This window comes from Pinus tabuliformis, chromosome X (assembly GCF_031772625.1).
Source record: "Pinus tabuliformis cultivar Carrire ecotype Pingquan chromosome X, CPIR1, whole genome shotgun sequence".
Taxonomy (NCBI): Eukaryota; Viridiplantae; Streptophyta; class Pinopsida; order Pinales; family Pinaceae; genus Pinus; species Pinus tabuliformis.
The window spans coordinates 738,686,147-738,705,505 of NC_142308.1; positions in this window are offsets into that span (position 1 = coordinate 738,686,147).

Consider the following 19,359-nt stretch of genomic DNA (forward strand, 5'->3'; position numbering starts at 1 on the left):
TCTGATGTCGGCGGCAAGTATCTAGCATTAAGCGTAAGCTTGCTACATGGTGCTTAACTAATCCAAAGATAGTCCAACCATCCAGATATACCTCCAAGAACTTGTGGATGTATTCTTTGAATGTAGCCACAACGATGCGCAAAAAGATGGTTGGCGCGTTCTTCAGTCCAAATGGCATAACGGTGTATTGAAAGTAGCCCCATGTTGTTGTGAAGGTCGTTTTTCTCCTATCTTCTGGCATGATCTTGATCTAATGGTACCCTGAGAACCCATCCGTGAATGAGTATGCTTTCTGACCTTCAAAATTCTCCAGTAATTCATCTATGAATGGTTTCGGGAATGGATCATGTACACAAGTGTCATTTAGCTTCTTGAGGTCCATGCATATTCTTATTTCACCCTTCTGCTTTTTCTCCTGTACTGCCATAGGACTTACCCAGTCGGATTCTTCCACTGGCTCAATAATTCTGGCTGTGGGCATTTTATCTAATTCTTCATGGACCTTTTCTTTATATTTTGGATTCAAGTGGTAAGGCCACTGCTTAACTAGCTTCGTGTTGGGTTTTCGGGGTGATCTTCATCATCCCTAAGTCACCAACGATCCCTTTTAAGTCCATAATTTTGGTCGGGAACAAGTCTTGGTATTCGCAGAGTAACTCAGCGACCTTATCCACCGTGGAATCATCCCAATAGTCCCCAAGCGTTGCGTACTTCGACTCTACCTCCATTCCAATGTTTACCTACTTTGGTTTTAGCGGCGCGGTGATGTCAAGATCCTCAATTGATCATCCTCGAATCTCGCGACAGCATTCTGTTTCTGGAATGTTAATATTTCGTGTGTCCTCATCATCCTCCTCAACATTTACGTTGTAACACTCTAGCGCGCAGCTCAGTTGTGTTGCCCATTTTGGCTGAATTACCTCCATTGGCTCCTGGGATATTTTGAAGATAGCTGCCTTTACTGCTTATGGCGTATCGTCAACAGTATCCCACCAACGATCTTCAAATGTGAAAGTTAATAGAAATCCTTCGCGTAAGACATCCCATTCACTTGTACCATGGCGAAGCCCTGTCTTAGTATACCAATTCATGGGTATGACATCCAGGGTATGATAGAATAAATGTACCCATTCAAGCTGTGGCTCTTCCCCATAGACCTTGGTCCATTTCGCGAGGTGTGTATATGGATCATCCCGTTCGTCATATTTGTCTACTAGCTGTATCTGCAATTTCCCAAATCGTAGGCGCATCATCTTTCTACATCCGCACCAGTCCTCAAAAATTCCCTGATGCGTACCCCACCACCTTGCAGGTGTTGTGCATAGTGCCCATTTCATAGCATCGAACCGCTACTATTCTAGTACTACACTTTCAAATTTGTTCAGGAATTCATCCACTGCTGTCAACCCGTCATATGTAGGCAAATCCCTTACCTTTGTTGTCACGCAATGCAATGATCTAACCATCATGTTGCAATTAAGTGTTGTTACTTCATGCAGCCAATTCTGCCATCGCTCTATCTCTTCCTCTGAATCCCAAGTGCAGGAGCTTTTGCGCTCCCACAAAATCCTACCATCTATAGTCGGGTTCACCCAATCCTATTCTCACGTGGTTATCTTGTAGATGCAATTGAGATCGTTATCACTATCATTGTCGCACACTGGTTCATTGTATCATGCTCCTTCCGCTGGATCTAGCGGTACTACTACGTGTAGTGACTTTTTCTGATAAAAAATTTGTGCTTCTTCAGATTTATGACTCCATTCATATCAGTGGCCTAGTCTATTCCTAGTAGAGTGGGATAGGGATTGTTTTCATCGACAATCTCTATCACTTCAAAATCCGCCTGCACACTCGCACCTTCAATATCCACCATTGCCCCTTGTAATCTTCCCATGGGCAAGATCTTCTGTTGGTTCGCCATTCGCAACTAAATAGGAGACCGTTGTAGCGTGGGTCTAGCCATGTGTTCCCATGTTTGTTTCGGCAGTACATTCACATCCAATCTAAGATCCAGGATTACCTGATCCATTTCATACTCGCCGATTTGCATAGTCAACCTCATTTCTCTTTTTGTGTGCAATGCATGCTTTCCAAGTTTCCTGACCACGCGCAGTTCTCCTGACCCCGTGCACCTAGTGATAAGTTCATGTATTCCTTTTATTGCCCTACTGTCACATAGCAGTTTCATGCATGTCTCTAGATAGTGAGCATTGAAGGATCCATCCCTGGTTCTACTTGTTCCTTACTACCTAAAGTGGAGGCCTCCATGAAGCTCTTCTTAGCTTCCATGAATGTCTCATTCGCGCGTTCTAAATCAAATTGAGGTTCCTTTGTAGGATCCTTGCAAACCCACGCACTTTCTTCTGACTGCTTACCTTTTTCATCGGCAGTGGTCATACCGCTCTTGAGCAGCATGTTTACATTTGGGTCTTCTTCACGCGACTTAGACCTCATCGTCTACAAATTCTAAGTCGGAGGAGGCTAGAGTACCCCTTTTTCGCGCAACCTCGCTATCAATGTAAGGCAGTCTTCTGCCTCATGATCAAACTGAGTACAATACAAACATGATGGCCTTGTTGTGTTTGTACAATCATGGGCATAGTGCCCTGGTCCTCTGTAATTGTAACAAATTAGTTGTCTGTGACCCCTTCCTAGTCCCATTCCACCTCAACCTCATCCACACCCCTGAAATCCAGCACGTGCCATTCCTGTATTTGGATCGAGGGCTCGTGTTTCTATCTGCACCCTATAGGCAGGAGTCTGACCCATCATTAGTTTGTAGCTTCTGCAGGTGTGTTCATCATGGCCTACCGACCTGCAGAAATTACAAAACAATTGTTGGGACGTCTGCGTATACTTCTGCAATAGATGACAATTATCTGTAGTGCGTTTTCCTCCTATCAGAAAAATCACACACCATAGTATAGGCATCATGCTTGGTCTTGCTTGTGCCACAGGTCTTAACGGCATTTGCCCTCCTCCCGCCAATTAATTCGTGAACACTGGACAATGGTCCTTATCATTCCCCTGGCCTTTACATTTTCTGCACCATACCTCCTTGCACGCCTTTGGCTGAGTTGTCCTGTCCTACTTCAAACTTTGCATCTCCAGACACAAATTTTGTAGTTGCATGTGGATTTGTTGGACTCCCAGACTGGGGTCCTGTATAGGGGTCTCGTACAATCTCATTTCCATCTCCAAAGCTTCGGCATAGGTGGAAAGCTTTTGTTGTGACAGCGTCGTCCTTAAATGCGGTGTTAGTGACGCTACAAACCATGCGCGGTGTTGTCCATCCATCAAAGTCGTGTTGGCCTCGCGAATCATACTCCTTAGTCTTTGGTCCAGATCCTCGGGGGTCTCGCCCGGGAGCATCACAATCTCCTTAAACCTGATAATTTCTTGTGTCTCTGACTTTGGCCCACTAAATTCCCTATTCAGCGCAGTCTGGATTTCTACGATTCCTGCATTTGGATGATCATTAGAATGTTTTGTGTACCATGTTAATGCACGATTCTGCAACGCGCTTACCAGCACAGCCTTTTTTATATTGTCATCCATGACTCCTTGTGCTTCCCATACCACCCTTACTACGAACTGGAATTGGTCTAGATCTTCATTCCCTACTCCTCTAAATACTGATAGTTTGATTGCACTTGCCATACTGAATTGTGGTGGTGTCCGAGGTGGGGTGGGTGGACATGGAGGTGAGGAGGGTGAGACGGGTGGCGGTGTAGGTGGAGGTGGTAAGCGTGGAATTCGCTACCTTATCAAACTGACCACGCTTCTCAGAGAAACTCTCGCGAGCTCTTCCTCGCTTTCCCATGAGAATGAAATTAAGGGAATAGTTTCTAATTCGTCACTACCTCCGCTTCTATAGATCTTCCCACTTCACGTACTCCCAAACATTAATTTATTCGCATAACCCACTTTTCCACAATAGCATCTTAATCCAAGTGTTCGAAGATTGAATATACTTACCTCGCGGTCCTTTGAGGAAGTGTCATTCCACCTCACTATAGTTGACAGTCGTATCTACCGTGAACTCGGTGATAAATCCTCCTATAATTTGATCGAGCCAATGGTCCATAGCTCGCACGATCTTATCTCCTGACACTTCTAGTCTGCGCACTAATTCTGATGTCCACACGATTGGTTTGTCGATCCTACACCTTCCCTGACTGTCTGCTAGCTTCGTGATCCACTCATACAACTCAGAAGGAAAGGATGCAAAGAAAATTTCATGGATTTCCATATATAAGTAGAACTCCAACCAATGTTCCTTAGATACTCGTGGATTCCTGTTTTCTTGCTTCGCGAACTCGTGAATCTTCTTGTCCAACCACCCTTCAATTTCTTTCTTTGTTGGATTCCAGTGACACGACATCAGACATACCTTATGCAGGTCCCAGTCCCAGAAACGAAACCATTTGTTGGCTTATAGGGGTCTAACCTAGGTTTAGAGGTGATTAGCCAAACAAATCTTGGTACTACTGGCCCTTTCGACAATAGTCCATGGAGCGCGAATTGAGGTTTCAACCGAAGTAGTATGGGAGGGTGTTAGAACTAGGTTTCTGCACCCTAGAGATGTTTGATGATTTTCAGCAGTCCACAGATTTGCCTTGTGCATGTCGCCACGTGCACCTATCACTACCTCGCAGCCTGCAATGGTGCCTTCACGCAACCCTGCTCGAGGCACGATCTGTGTTATTACCCAAGATCCTTACTATTAACTTGATATTATTTGATTACTTAACTTATCTGTATGAGCCCAATTATACTTAACAATTTTTAGTATTCATATAAGTGCATGTTGTTAGTGCCTAAATCTACCTCAGGCTGAAAAGGTAGGATCCAGGGCCAACATCAAACCATGCTCAACCTGGTAGCTAGCCCTACCAGGTCAGGAGAGGGCTCTCTCTAGGTCAATCTCAACAAATAATGATCAATGAGGGCGTGAGATGACTGATAGAAATACTAATTTTAGGTTAGGTATAAGTGCAAGAGAGTTTGATTTAATAAAATGATGTTTTGTTGGCTCAAATGGAAAGATAGATTTTGGGTGCGGGGATTAAGGCTCAGTCCTACAGAGATCTCAATGGGGCAAGGTAGGCAATTGTTTTTGGCACTTAAAATTGAATGTGATGGAATGATTAGATAGGTGAGGAGTTGAAGAGGGCAAGAGAAACCATGGATCCTCTCCAAACGGCTAAAAACATTAAGAAACTAAGCAAACCTCAAGTAGAGCACTGCAATTTCAATGTATTCTACTTACACTCTTGTTTGTTTAGTTAAGAAGAAACAAGATAGAGAATGGCATACATAACACACAAGAACATTCACAATTACAAAAGAAAGCACTATACCAAGACAAATAGCTACATGGATCCAAAGAGTGCTGCAAACCCTGGTCTCAATTCCTTAGCCAAAATGTTGATATGAGTGTACAATGAAGCTCAAGGCTTTCTCAAAAGTCCAACCATGCTAATGACTGAAAAAAAACATAATATAGACAACCATAGCTCATCCTAGCCTCTAGGGGTCGAGCTCACATGTTTAGGATCTGTTTCAACTAATTGTAAACTAAGAACTAGAAATTAGGCAACAAAATAGCATGCCTCTAGAAACAAGGGAACTGATTCATTCAGTTTCAAACAACTTTTAAACTGATGAATCTACCTCTACAAGTGAAAATTTGACATATTTACATCATGATCCATCAATGTACTTTAATTACATCACAAATTTACCATTAAGAAAGTGAAAAAGTCAAACTGGCCAAAGCTGGGCGAAAAACAGAGCAATACTTGGTCAAACTAGCAATTTTTCCTCTATGCGCCGCGCCTGATTCTCTATGCATAATGCCTATTTTGACCCACTTTTGGAGGCCTTCCTTGTGTCAAAATGAGCTCTAGGTGTGCTTGTTGGAAAGGTCCTCCTGTCTACTTTCCAACCCAAGTGGAATTTTTCAATTTGGCCTCTATTTTCCCCTCCAAACGTCAGTAATCTCAACACTTCTTCCTGTGTGTCAAAATAGGGGCAGTGAGGTCATTTTTTGAGTGTTTTTGACCTTTTTGAGGACTCAAAACCTGTCCAAATTTATTGGCCATTGGTAGGAAGGCATGTTTTTTCATGCCAAATCCAAAATTTTTGAGTTTTTGTACTTTGGAGGCTCCTAGCAAAAGCAAGCGTCAGGTGGCGTGGCGCATAGAGTAGAAATTCCTGTTTTTTGAGAAAAAAATTCCAAAAATGCAAAGAGTGCTCCAAATTTTTTGAAATTTGGGTTGAGTCTTCTCCTTCAAACATTGTGTTGGGCCAAGGAATCCTCAGCCAATATCTGAAGTCCTTCATGCTCTTTTTTCCTCCTTGATGCTTTCTTCAACTTTGCCTTTAAACTCTTGATTCTCGTTTAGCACACCAAGTTCCTTGACAAGTAATGATATGACAGGTTTCTAAGCATATTCTTCTCATTGATGGCATTTTCTAGCTTCCTCTCCAAGTGGATATTGGATCTTTCAAGCCATGACTCCCTATTGACATTAACCTCCTGCTCAAGTGAAGTGAACTCCACCCTCCTCCTTTGGGTAGCTTGGCGATTCTCCGGAATGTTTTGCAACTCCATAATCATTTGCTTGTCCTCCAACTACTTATTCCTTTGCTCCAAGTGTTATATTGTCCATTGGGCTCTATCCAAGTTGATAGACAAGGCATCAATGTCCGCCTGCTACTCTTGAATGATTTCTCTAAGATTTGTGCTTTGCAGGCCCATATCAGTATCATCACCCTTAATGAGAATGAAATCAGTCTCCCACTCACCTGATGGTCCTTCCTCCTGTAGTGGCCTCTTGCCTCTATCCTGAACCTATTGTGTTGATGACGAAAGCGAGGCCCCTTCCACCCCGGGTGGAGATAACACTCGCTTTGTTGGTGCAAACAACCGTCTAGTGCCCTTCTGATAGGTGATAAACACCGGCATGCTAGCGATTTGTGTCTCGTGACCCTCATGTTGATAAGAAGGTCCACCTGTCTCATGCAAAGCCTCTGAAGGTCCTTGAGGAGCTCTGAAAAACTCACGAGAGATGAAATCCTCCCAAGTGATGCCCTGTAAGCCAAGCTGATGAATGACCACAATTTTAATGAGGGCAAAATGGTAAATACTATTGAACTGTTGCTAAGGAGTCTTGTGCTGCACTAGGGTGGTCATCTTCTCTATGTTTTGGCACATGAAGGGAGGTTCATCATCCTTACCCTGGTAAAATGCATCAGAAGCCTAATATGATAAGCATACAAACGTGAAAATCAGCCCTCACAGCTGAAATACCTCATGATCAATTTCATCAAAGGAGCATAAGCATCTTTGAGGTACCAGAAAGGAAATACTCTGCTGAGTTGTCTCAAGTAGCCCGGTTTGATGTATGGTTCATAATGCTGTCAGTCAATTTGCTGCCTCTTGTTCCATTGCTCTCCAATTTTGGGAATACCGGTTGCTAGTGAAATGGATTCTAGTGTTAATGTGAAAGTGACACTAGCCAGAGTGGCTTGACCATCATGTAAATGTAGCACAAACAAATGAGCCAACTCATGGTGAAACTGAATGCTAGCAACCTTCTCACAAAATTCATAGTAGGACTGATGTTGGAAACAAGAGATGGCAAGAGGGCAGGCCTGTAATTCAGCAAGAGTGGTTGGTTCTTCTCTAATATGTTTGCCACCTCTATGAGGCCTCCTGGGTGCATGCACCTCTATAGGTGAATCACTATGGGTCTCCTCTTCATAATCATATGAAGGAAGAGATGCCTTGTCTGCTAGTGGATGGACTATTTTGGAGCTGTCTTGATGAAAAATAGGTGATTTTGTGATGCATTTGACCTTTGCCACCAAGGGAAACAGTGATATGAGGGAGGGGAAACAATGAGGGATTTAGGGACTGTTGGGTTAGGGTTTTAGTTTAAGAGAACAGGGGATTAGAGAGTAGTTTGGGAGTTTTTGTATAGGACTAGGGTTTGGGAATTTGCATGTGGGATTTTGGGAAGGATTAATGAAGTTAAGGGTGTGTGGATTTAGGGGATAGGGAAATCAAAGAAAAAATGGAGTAAGGGAGTGGTAAGTGGACTTGGTAGCCAAAACAGTCAATACTAACCCTAGGCAGCAATTTCCCTTGAAAATTTTAAAGAGATAGGGTTTGATTTCTTTTAAAGAATCACCATATATCAACCACCATGAAACAACCACCAAACTTGGATGAAAAACAATAGTAGAGGCTCAACCTACTTGTACCAATGACAATCCACGCGGTTTGGGCGATTTTGGAGCAAGTGTTTGAAGTTGTGGGCTTACTGGCTGTGTGCCCTACGCATCAAACCCAATGTGCCACGCCCAGTGTATGCGTCGTGCCCATGCAATTTTAAATTGAAGGTCACAGCGCAATGCGCCATGCCCAGTGTGTGCGCCATGCCAGTTACCCAATGTGCCGCAGTTCTGGTTTTTGGCAACTTTTTCTCCAACTTTGCCTTGCTCACCTCCAAAACATCTTTGCTTTGCTCCAAGAGTGCAAATGACTTTGCAATTTGAAGAAATGACTTATAAACAAAGAGGTTTTAAATTTTTGGCTCATAAAACCCACTTTCATAATGTTTGGAATTTGACTTTATTTTTAAACTATGTTTTTGAACTTTTTTCACTTCATTGAGCTTTGTGATGGACTAAATGACCTGTGCTTTGTTTGTTTTGCAGGTGGTTGGAACTACTGGGGCTAGGGAAAGAAACCAGGGTTGTAGGGGAAGTAATTTACATATGAAGAAAATCAAATTACATAATTTTGAACCATAAAAGCAAAAATACTCTGAGACACATCTCTGAGCACTTGATGATGAAATTTATTGATGCTGCAACCTCCTCATCTTCCTACTAGTTGTGATTGGACACTTTGAAACTCCTTTTGATGAAACCCTAATGAAACCCTAGACCTAAATGACAATGAAACCCTAAAGCAAACCCTTTGCAATCTTTAAGACAAAAGATGACTGTATATGCTTTGAAATGAACAAACATGAACCAGCAGGTAGATAACATGAGGGAAACTGTAGGAAAGGCACTACCATCAGATGATCCATGCACCTAATGGAATGTAGCTGACTGAGCGGGGCACCTAATATGTAATGCAACAAGAGGATTTGTTCTCTGACGGAGGGATGAAGATACCGACACTAACATTGGCTCCAATGGGGATGGTAGCTCCTTGGAGGTGCCAAGAACTACAAATCTCTGGGAAAGCAGATAGTGCCTTCATCCATTGGGCTATGGAGTCAATAACTTCTACAAAACAAAACTGAACTCTTGACTTAAAGACGCAATTTCAGGGCAGAACGTGACTCAACTTGACTCATTTTCAAGACTGAAATTGACCGAAAGACCTGACTCTAACAAACAAAACCAAAACTGAAATCAAACCTCAGCTTTATAGCCTTCACCTCGGGTCCCAAACTGAAGAATGAAAACAGTACACAATTGTAATGGAATTTAAACAAACTGGTATATACAATGATGAATAGGACAACAGAAAACAGTTCACACATAATACCGTTTGAGGAGCCGACCGTTGACCGGCCCACCAGGGTAGTCTTCGCCATTCATCTCTTGCAACAGGAAAGCATTCTGGCCCCGATATGTAGCAATCTTGTACGGTCCTTTCCAAAGATTTTCAAATTTGGCGTGCTTACCTTTCTATTCATTCCTTGCATCCCATTTCAGCACTATGTCTCCGATTTCAAACTTGTCTGCCTTTGCTTTCCGGTCATATATCCTCTTAATTCTTTCCTGTAGCTTGGAAGTGTTCTGAAATACTTCCTCTCTAGTTTGCTGCAAATGTATCATTTGATTGATCCTCCACTGCAAACTATCATCTTTGCTGCCAGCTTCTTGCAACAGTTTAACCACCAGGACTACCAAAGAGGTCGGGAAGATTGTATCCACACCATACACAAGCTCAAAAGGAGACATGCCAATAGATTTCTTTTGACTTACCCTGTCTGCCCAAAGTGCATTTACCAGCTTTTTGTGCCAACTCTTCTTGTTAGGTTCCAGCAGCTTTTTGATAATGTTGACAAGATATCTGTTTGAGGATTCCGCCAATCCATTGCCTTGTTGGTAAAAGGCAGTCGAATGCCCCAAAGTGATTTTATACTTATGACAAAAGTCAATTATTCTTTTTGATTTAAAGGCTGCTGCATTGTCAGTGATCAAGTTATTTGGACAGCCAAAATGAGACAAAATGTTGTTTTCAAGAAATGAGATAATTACCGAATCAGTAGCCTACCTTGTAGGAATTGCCTCGATCCATTTGGTGAAATAATCCATCTTTGTGAGGATCCACTTATGCTATGCTGAAGAAGAAGGATGAATCTCACCAACAAAATCCAAACCCCACTGCTAAAATGGAGCACTTACTTCAATGGGCTTAAGTGGTAAAGGCTGCAACTTCCTCTTACCTTGAAAAATTTGACATTCGTGATAGCTAGCCACTGTTTTGTACACATCAGCAAATAGACTTGGCCAATAATACCCCGCTCTCAAGATTTTATTGGATGTTGTTTTCCAGAATAGATGGCCTCCGCAATCTCCCTTGTGAAAATCTTCCATAACTTGTTTTGACTCTTCTTCTACTAAACAATTCAGCAAGACACCACCGGGATCTTTCCAATAAAGTGCACCATTCATGATACAAAATTTTGCAGCTTTCAATTTAAGTGTCCTACTTTTGTTCTTAGACATTCCAGGTGGTGATGACAGATTTTGGAGTACATAAACAATGTCTGAATACCAAGGAGAAAGAAGGAAAATTTTTGATACCTGAGTGGGCAGATTTTCTTCATCTTCCTCAGACATAGCAGCAATTAGATTAATGTCCAAGGCATGCAAATTTGACTCAGCCATTAGTTTAGCTAGCCCCTGTCCTTTGATGAGCTTTGTCGGTTTGATTTCCACGTCATACTCCAACAAGGCAGCAATTCATTTGCCTCTCCTTCCCTCCAGATCTGTTTGCACTAGGACATCCTTAACAGCAGCATTAGGGACATAAGCAAGGATGTGAGAATGAAAAATATAAACCCGAAAATATTTCAATGCTTTTACCAATGCAAGGGCCTGTTTTTCAATAATATTATACTTCAATGCCGCATCCCTTATGGTTCTACTAAAGAATGCAATTTGTTTCTCAAGCTGGTCTCTCTTCTGCATCAAGACTGCTGCCATAGTATGATCTGAGGCAAATGAAAACAAAATAAAATCCTGAGTATAGTCCAGGCTGATCAAAATCGGAGCTGAAGAAAGAGCTAATTTCACCAAACTAAAAGACTTAATTACTTCCTCGGTCCACCTTACTGCACTATCTTTTTTAAGCATGTTTGTGATTTCTCTTAAGTGTTCTGCAAGATTGGGCACAAAGTGACGTAAGAAATTTATCTTACCATTGAAGGATTGGATTTCTTTCTTACTTCGTGGGAAATCAATCTTTTGAATGGCCTCCACCTGAGCTGGATCGATGCGGATGCCCTCCTTTGAGATAATATGCCCAAGAAGCTTGCCTTCATCCATGGAAAACAAACTTTTCTTTGGATTGAGCGAGATGCCATACTTCCTACACCGCTGAAAAACAATCTTCCAATGATAGAGGTGATCTTCATCTGTATTGGAGAAAATTGTTAAGTCACCAAGATAAACAACTAGAAAGACATCTTTTTCATTAGCAAATGCTATATCCATCGCCTGCTGAAAGGTTTCACCAGCATTTTTCAATCCAAATGGCATCTTTGCATAATGAAAAGTTCCCCACGGACTGGTGAACACTGTTTTGTCACAATCATCCTCATGGACCAGAATTTGGTTATAACCTGAATAACCATCGAGTAGTGACATCCATGATGCTCCAACTACTCTCTGAAGTATGTGATCCATCTTGGGCAATGGATAGTTGTCTTTCAAGGAAACTTTGTTCAGATTTCTAAAATCAATGCATAACCGGATCTCACCTGTTTTCTTACGGACAGGCACCAAATTTGAAATCCAATCTGAAAATCTTATGGGGACTATGATACCAACTTTATACAACCTATTCACTTCCTTCTCAATTGAGGGCAGCAACTTCGGATTTATTCTTCTTAGTTTCTGACAAAAAGGCTTCTGATTTGGCTTGATTGGGATGACATGCTGAATTATGCTTGTGTCATAAGCCTTCAAATCTGAATAATCCCAAGCAAATACATCAGTAAAAGAGGATAACAAACTGATATACTTTTCTTTCACCTGTGGGGGCAATGCCTTTGATAATTTCACCTTCTTGGGATTTTCAGCTTATCCAATGTTCACATCCTCAACTCCTTTTTCGGTTGGCAGCAAGCTCGATTTTCTAGCCACATTGTCCTGATCGAGGAGCTCCTCTAAAGGTATTAGACCTTTAGGAATGATGTTGTCTCTAAGCTTCAAAACTTCCATCTGATTGACTTCCATATCCTCATCATCATCATCATACTCCACATCAATATAAGTGTCCTTGAATTTACCTTTGTTTTGCAGAAATTCATCGATCTCATCATCATCTTGGAACACTTGCCAATACCTTTGATTGTCGGGGACAGCTGGGCGATGCTTCACGTGGATCTCAAACTTGTTGTTTGAATTCATCGAAATTTTCAAATTACTTGCTGTTGTTGCAAGTGAATCTGCAATGACATTCTGAGCACTAGGCACACAGGTTATAGTATAATCAAAAAATACTTTCAAGATATCCGACACCGCATTGTGGTAGGCCCGCATTCAAGGATGCTTAGCTTGGTATTTGCCTTTCACCTTCTTGATAATTAACTCAGAGTCGCCATACAATGAGATCCTTTTAGCATTCAATTTTCTAAGAACTTTCAAACCAGCAAGTAAAGCTTCATATTCAGCCTCATTGTTTGAACAGTCAAAAGCTAGTTTATAAGAGCAAACCCTTACATTGCTTGGCACTTTGTTTGGGGCGAAAACAGGGTTGTGTATCCAAATACCAATTCTAGCACCTTCCCTTCCTACCGCGCCATCAAAGTCCATGCTCCATAGGCTTGTTTCATCCTCTTCCAAACGCTGAAATTCTTTTTCTTTTCCTTGTTGTCCATCAATATGTTGCTACTGTTGGACGGCTGATTTCTCAGCGGTACTATCAAGTCTTTGCCTTTCTTGTTTTAAGACTTCTCTGAAATTTTTAGTGATCTCAGGAATGTCTTCTACTTCAACTATTTGGCTATTTACATCATTAAAGCTATCTGAATACAAAACAAATGATTCTAGATTAGTATGTACATAGTTGATTGGATGATTTACCGGTTTCTCCTTGCTAGTGATCATGTACTTCATTTTCTGTTCCCGGTATAGTTTCCTCATCTGACTAAACATGGGAATGGTAGCATAGGAGAAATCAAGTTGCATTGTCCCTTTAATCTTTGCTCCCCAAGATCTGGAAAGAAGCATGCCAAATCTAGGAGGTATATTTGCCACCACCACGTCCATCAAAACATTTTTAGCTGGAATCTGATCCAAACTAACCACCAAATCCTTGATAAGACCAATGCACCTTACTCTACTGGAATCGAAGGAGTAAAGGTCATGATATTTTCTGGTGATATCCAATCCCAATTTCTCCATGATGGCTTTCGGCATGAGATTATGAGAGGCTCCGGAATCAAACATAGCATTATGTAATACAAAGTCATGGACCCTAAGACTGATATAAAAAGGAGCGACATCACTATCTTGGGACTGACCTTCCATTGCTGGCCCAAAGATCAGCTTGGGACTGTCATCCTGCATGTTCACCATGTCGGATGAAGGATCTAAATTCAAAATTTTAGACACATGACCTTTATAATTGTTGTTCTTCATCAACTCAATTAAAGGAATGGATATTTTCAACTTAGCAATTTCGTTTTCTAAGTTAAAAACTGAAAATTTTTCTACCTCTTTCGCTGGAACATCCTTCTTTTCCATTTTCTCCTTTGATACATTTGGCTAATTGGGTCTTTCACTTGCTGATGTCGTTTTTCTAGTGTTAGGATCAGCTGTCTCTTTTCCCTTTTTCTGCACATTAGTAGGATCATTCTTTGACGCTGCTGCCTCGTTCCTTTTCTGAATTGGATTCACGGGCACATCTCTATTTCGGAGTGAATATTTCCACTAATGAGCTGACAAAGCATTCATATATCCTCTTTGGTATTCATCAGATTCTTCCTCAAGAACTGTATCATTTGCCAAAATGAAATTTTCATCCCTTTGTTTAGCTGAATTCTCGGAGTACTCCTCATCTTCAGTGATGAAAATTGGCATATCATTGGGTGTAAAGAAATGATTTTCTTCTCCAATCAAATTCTCCTCTTCATCTGATTCCGGACCATGTACAAAATTTTGCTGTAGAGGTGTCTACACCTGCTGCTGCGTTTCTTGATCTTGGGCTCGCTGCTCTCTTTGTTTGATTCTATATTGGGGCTGCTACTGGCCACGGAAGTTAGGATTTATGATTTGTGGTTCAGACTTGTCAAGTTTCATTCTATCAAGCATCTGTTCCACCTTTCGAAGTACTTGATCTGATGAGGAAGACTCTTCTTTTATTGTGACTTTCTTTTCAGCTCTTGCTCTAGCTCTCTTGGCAAGCAGATTTGCTTCAACAATGACCACAATCTTCTACATGTCTTCCAAAGTGGCCGAATCTCTCTCTCTTAATTGATAAGCCATATCAGTATCAAAACCGTCCGGAAACTTAATCAAGGCTAGCCCCATGGGTGGCTTTATATGATCAGGGATTGCATTGTGAAATGAATTGAATCTAATACAGTAATCTTGAACAAACTCACCAACATTCCGCTTGATGTGCTCATATTCGGAAAGGATCTGAAGAATATTGTTCTTCACTTCCCAGCGTTCTAAGAATTGTCTCTGTAGATTAGCCAATGTAGTGATGCTTGCAGCCGGCAAGGCCCTGAACCATTTCCTTACTTCACCACCAAATGTTTGTACAAAGAGTCTCATGGTTACATTTTCTGCATCAATCTCATGGAGATCGAAGAAATCCATCATTCTGTCCACATGTTGTGAGCTGTAACACTATGAGGAGTGCCATCAAACAAAGGAATTTGCTTTGATAATCGGTGGGCATATCATCCAAATTTTGAGGTAGTACAAGAGGTACAAAACGAGCAACCATTGCTCTTGGTGGATTTCTAATCGGTCTTGGGGATGTTGGGGGAGTGGGTGAAGCTGATGTATGGGGGGTATGAGGAGGTGTATGCAGAGGCAAAGCAATCTTGGATGTTTGAGGAGTAGAAGGAATGGATGGAGGCAACACTACTGTAGATTTTTTATCAAAAATAGTAGGTTGCGTAGGAATGGTAGGAATGAAAGGAGGTTTGGTGGGAATTCTTGAGCTAGATGCAATTGCATATGACCCAAGGGTTGCAGAAGAAGTCTCTAAGAAATCAGCAATATTAGAAGCCACAATTGAAGTCTGGAGTTGATTCAAGATATAATCATCAATAGATTTATTGGCCCTTTCAGTTTCAAGATTTCTAAGAAACTCAGGATTTAAGGCAGTTGAAGCAACAACACTTTCATATTTGGTTTCAAACAAAGACAACTCAAACTACTCATCAAACTCAAGATCCTCGAGATACTCAAAACCAACAAGAAACGATTGAGCTTTGAACACGGGAATGATAGAACTTCCTTGGCGACGGATTCTTGGAATAAGATTGGGATTTTTGTAGACAGGAGGGGGATCAGGATCTGGATTTGCTCTGGTATGTCTTTTAGAAGCCAGTGTGCTATTATTTCTAAGAAATCAAATGGACATTAAAAACTCGTTCAGCCTATCAAATCCTAAACTTATCATCCAAAATATTAGAATTATCAGATGTACTAGGGTGATCTGCAAGTTAGATATTCCTTTTATAAGACTAGACCGGAGATTGACTGAAGTAGTGTTTATCTACTTGCGCTAATGCAAAGCAAAAGTGTTTCCAAGGCTACCTGGATAATCTTCAGGCTCTGTCTGTAGTCTATAAAACGATGAACACTAAAAAACAAACAATATCTTCCCCAGTATGGTCGCCACTATGTTAGTGCCTAAATCTAGCTCAGGCTGAAAAGGTAGGATCCAAGGCCAACATCAAACCATGCTCGGCCTGGTAGCTAGCCCTACCAGGTCAGGAGAGGGCTCTCTCGGGGTCAATCTCAGCAAATAATGATCGATGAGGGCGTGAGATGACTATATTAGGCTAGGTATAAGTGCAAGAGAGTTTGATTTAATAAAATGTTGTTTTGTTGGCTTAGATGGAAAGATAAATTTTGGGTGCGGGGATTGAGGCTCAGTCCTGCAGAGATCTCAATGTGGCAAGGTAGGAAGTTGTTTTTGGCACTTAAAATTGAATGTGATGGAAGGATTAGATAGGTGAGGAGTTGAAGAGGGCAAGAGAAACCATGGATCCTCTCCAAACAGCTGAAAACATCAAAAAACTAAGCAAACCTCAAGTAGAGCAATGCAATTTCAATGGATTCTACTTACAATCTTGTTTGTTTAGTTAAGAAGAAACAAGATAGAGAATGGCATACATAACACATTAGAAAATTCACAATTACAAAAGAAAGCAATATACCAAGAAAAATAGCCACATGGATCCCAAAGAGTGTTGCAAACCCTGGTCTCAATTCCTTAGCCAAAATGTTGATATGAGTGTACAATGAAGCTCAAGGCTTTCTCAAAAGTCCAACCATGCTAATGACTGAAAAACAACATAATATAGACAACCATAGCTCATCCTAGCCTCTAGGGGTCGAGCTCACATGTTTAGGAGCTGTTTCAACTAATTCGAAACTAAGAAATAGAAATTAGGCAACAGAACAGCATGCCTTTAGAAACAAGGGAACTTATTCATTTAGTTTCAAACAACTTTTAAACTGATGAATCTACCTCTACAAGTGAAAATTTGACATATTTACATCATGACCCATCAATGTGCATTAATTACATCACAAATTTTCCATTAAGAAAGTGAAAAAATCAAACTAGCCAAAGCTGGGTGAAAAACAGAGCAATACTTGGTCAAACTGGCAATTTTTCCTCTATGCGCCATGCCTGATTCTCTATGCATAGCTCCTATTTGGACCCACTTTTGGAGGCCTTCCTGGTGTCCAAATGAGCTCCAAGTGTGCTTGTTGGAAATTTATGCCTGTCTACTTTGCAAGCCAAGTGGAATTTTTCAATTTGGCCTCCATTTGCCCCTCCCAATGTTAGTTCTCCCAACACTACTTCCTATGTGTCAAAATAGGGGCAGTGAGGTCATTTTTTGAGTGTTTTTTACCTTTTTGAGGGCTCAAAACTTGTCCAAATTTCTTGGCCATTGGTAGGAAAGCATATTTTTTCATGCAAAATCCAAAAATTCTGAGTTTTTATGCTTTGGAGGCTCCTAGAAAAAGCAAGCTTCAAGTGGTGCAGCGCATAGAGCAGAAATTCCTGTTTTTTTAGCAAAAAATTCCAAAAATGCAAAAAGTGCTCCAAATTTTTTGAAATTTGGGCTGAGTCTTCTCCATCAAACATTGTGCTAGGCCAAGGAAGCCTCAGCCAATATCTGAAGTCCTTCATGCTCTTTTTTCCTCCTTGATGCTTTCTTCAACTTTGCCTTTAAACTCCTAATTCTCGCTTAGCACACCAAGTTCCTTGACAAGTAATGATATGACAGGTTTCTAAGCATATTCTTCTCATTGATGGCCTTTTCTAGCTTCCTCTCCAAGTGGATATTGGCTCTTTTAAGCCATGACTCCCTATCGGCATTAACCTCCTGCTCAAGTGAAGTGAACCCCACCCTCCTCCTTTGGGCAGCTTGGCGATTCTCCCGAATGTTTTGCAACTCCATAATCACTTGTTGGTCCTCCAGCTACTTATTCCTTTGCTCCAAGTATTGTATTGTCCATTGGGCTCTATCCAAGTTGATATACAAGGCATCAATGCCTGCCTACTGCTCTTGAATGATTTCTTTGAGATTTGTGCTTTGCGGGCCCATATCAGTATCATCACCCTCAATGAGAATGAAATCAGTCTCCTGCTCACCTGATGGTCCTTCCTCCTGTAGTGGGCTCTTGCCTTTGTCCTGAACCTGTTGTGCTAATGATAGAAGCGAGGACCCTTCCACCCCGGGTGGAGATAATACTCGCTTTGCTGCTGCAAACAATCGTCTAGTGCCCTTCTGATAGGTGATAAACACCGGCATGCTAGCAGTCTGTGTCTTGTGACCCTCATGCTGATAAGAAGGTCCACTTGTCTCATGCAAAGCCTCTAAAGGTCCCTGAGGAGCTCTGAGAAACTCACGAGAGATGAAATCCTCCCAAGTGATGCCCTATAAGCCAAGCTGATGAATGACCATAATTTTAATGAGGGAAAAATGGTAAATACTGTTGAACTGCTGCTGAGGAGTCTTGTGCTGCACTAGGGTGGTCATGTTCTCTATGTTTTGGCACATGAAGTAAGGGATGTTCATCATCCTTACCCAGGTAAAATGCATCAGAAACCTAATATGATAAGCATAGAAACGTGAAAACCGGCCCTCATAGCTGAAATACCTCATGATCAATTTCATCAAAGGAGCATAAGCATCGTTGAGGTATCGAAAAGGAAATAGTTTGCTAAGTTGTCTCAAATAGCCTGGTTTGATGTATGGTTCATAATTCTGCCGGTCAATTTGTTGCCTCTTGTTCCATTGCTCTCCAATGTTGGGAATACCGGTTGCTAGTGAAATGGATTTTGGTGTTAATGTGAAAGTGACACCAGCCAGAGCGGCTTGACCATCATGTAAATGCAACACAAACAAACGAGCCAACTCATGGTGAAACTGAATGCTAGCAACCTTCTCACAAAATTCATAGCAGGACTGATGTTGGAAACAAGAGATGGTAAGAGGGAAGGCCTGTAATTCAGCAAGAGTGGTTGGTTCTTCTCTAATATGTTTGCCACCTCTATGAGGCCTCCTAGGTGCATGTACCTCTATAGGTGAATCATTGTGGGTCTCCTCTTCATAATCATATGAAGGATGAGATGCCATGTCTGCTAGTGGATGGATTATTTTGGAGCTACCCTGATGAAAAATAGGTGATTTTGTGATGTGTTTGACCTTTACCACCAAGGGAAACAATGATATGAGGGAGGGGAAACAATGAGGGATTTAGGGACTATTGGGGTAGGGTTTTAGTTTAAGAGAACAGGGGATTAGAGAGTAGTTTGGGAGTTTTTGTATAGGACTAGGGTTTGGGAATTTGCATGTGGGATTTTGGGAAATGGGATTTGGGATA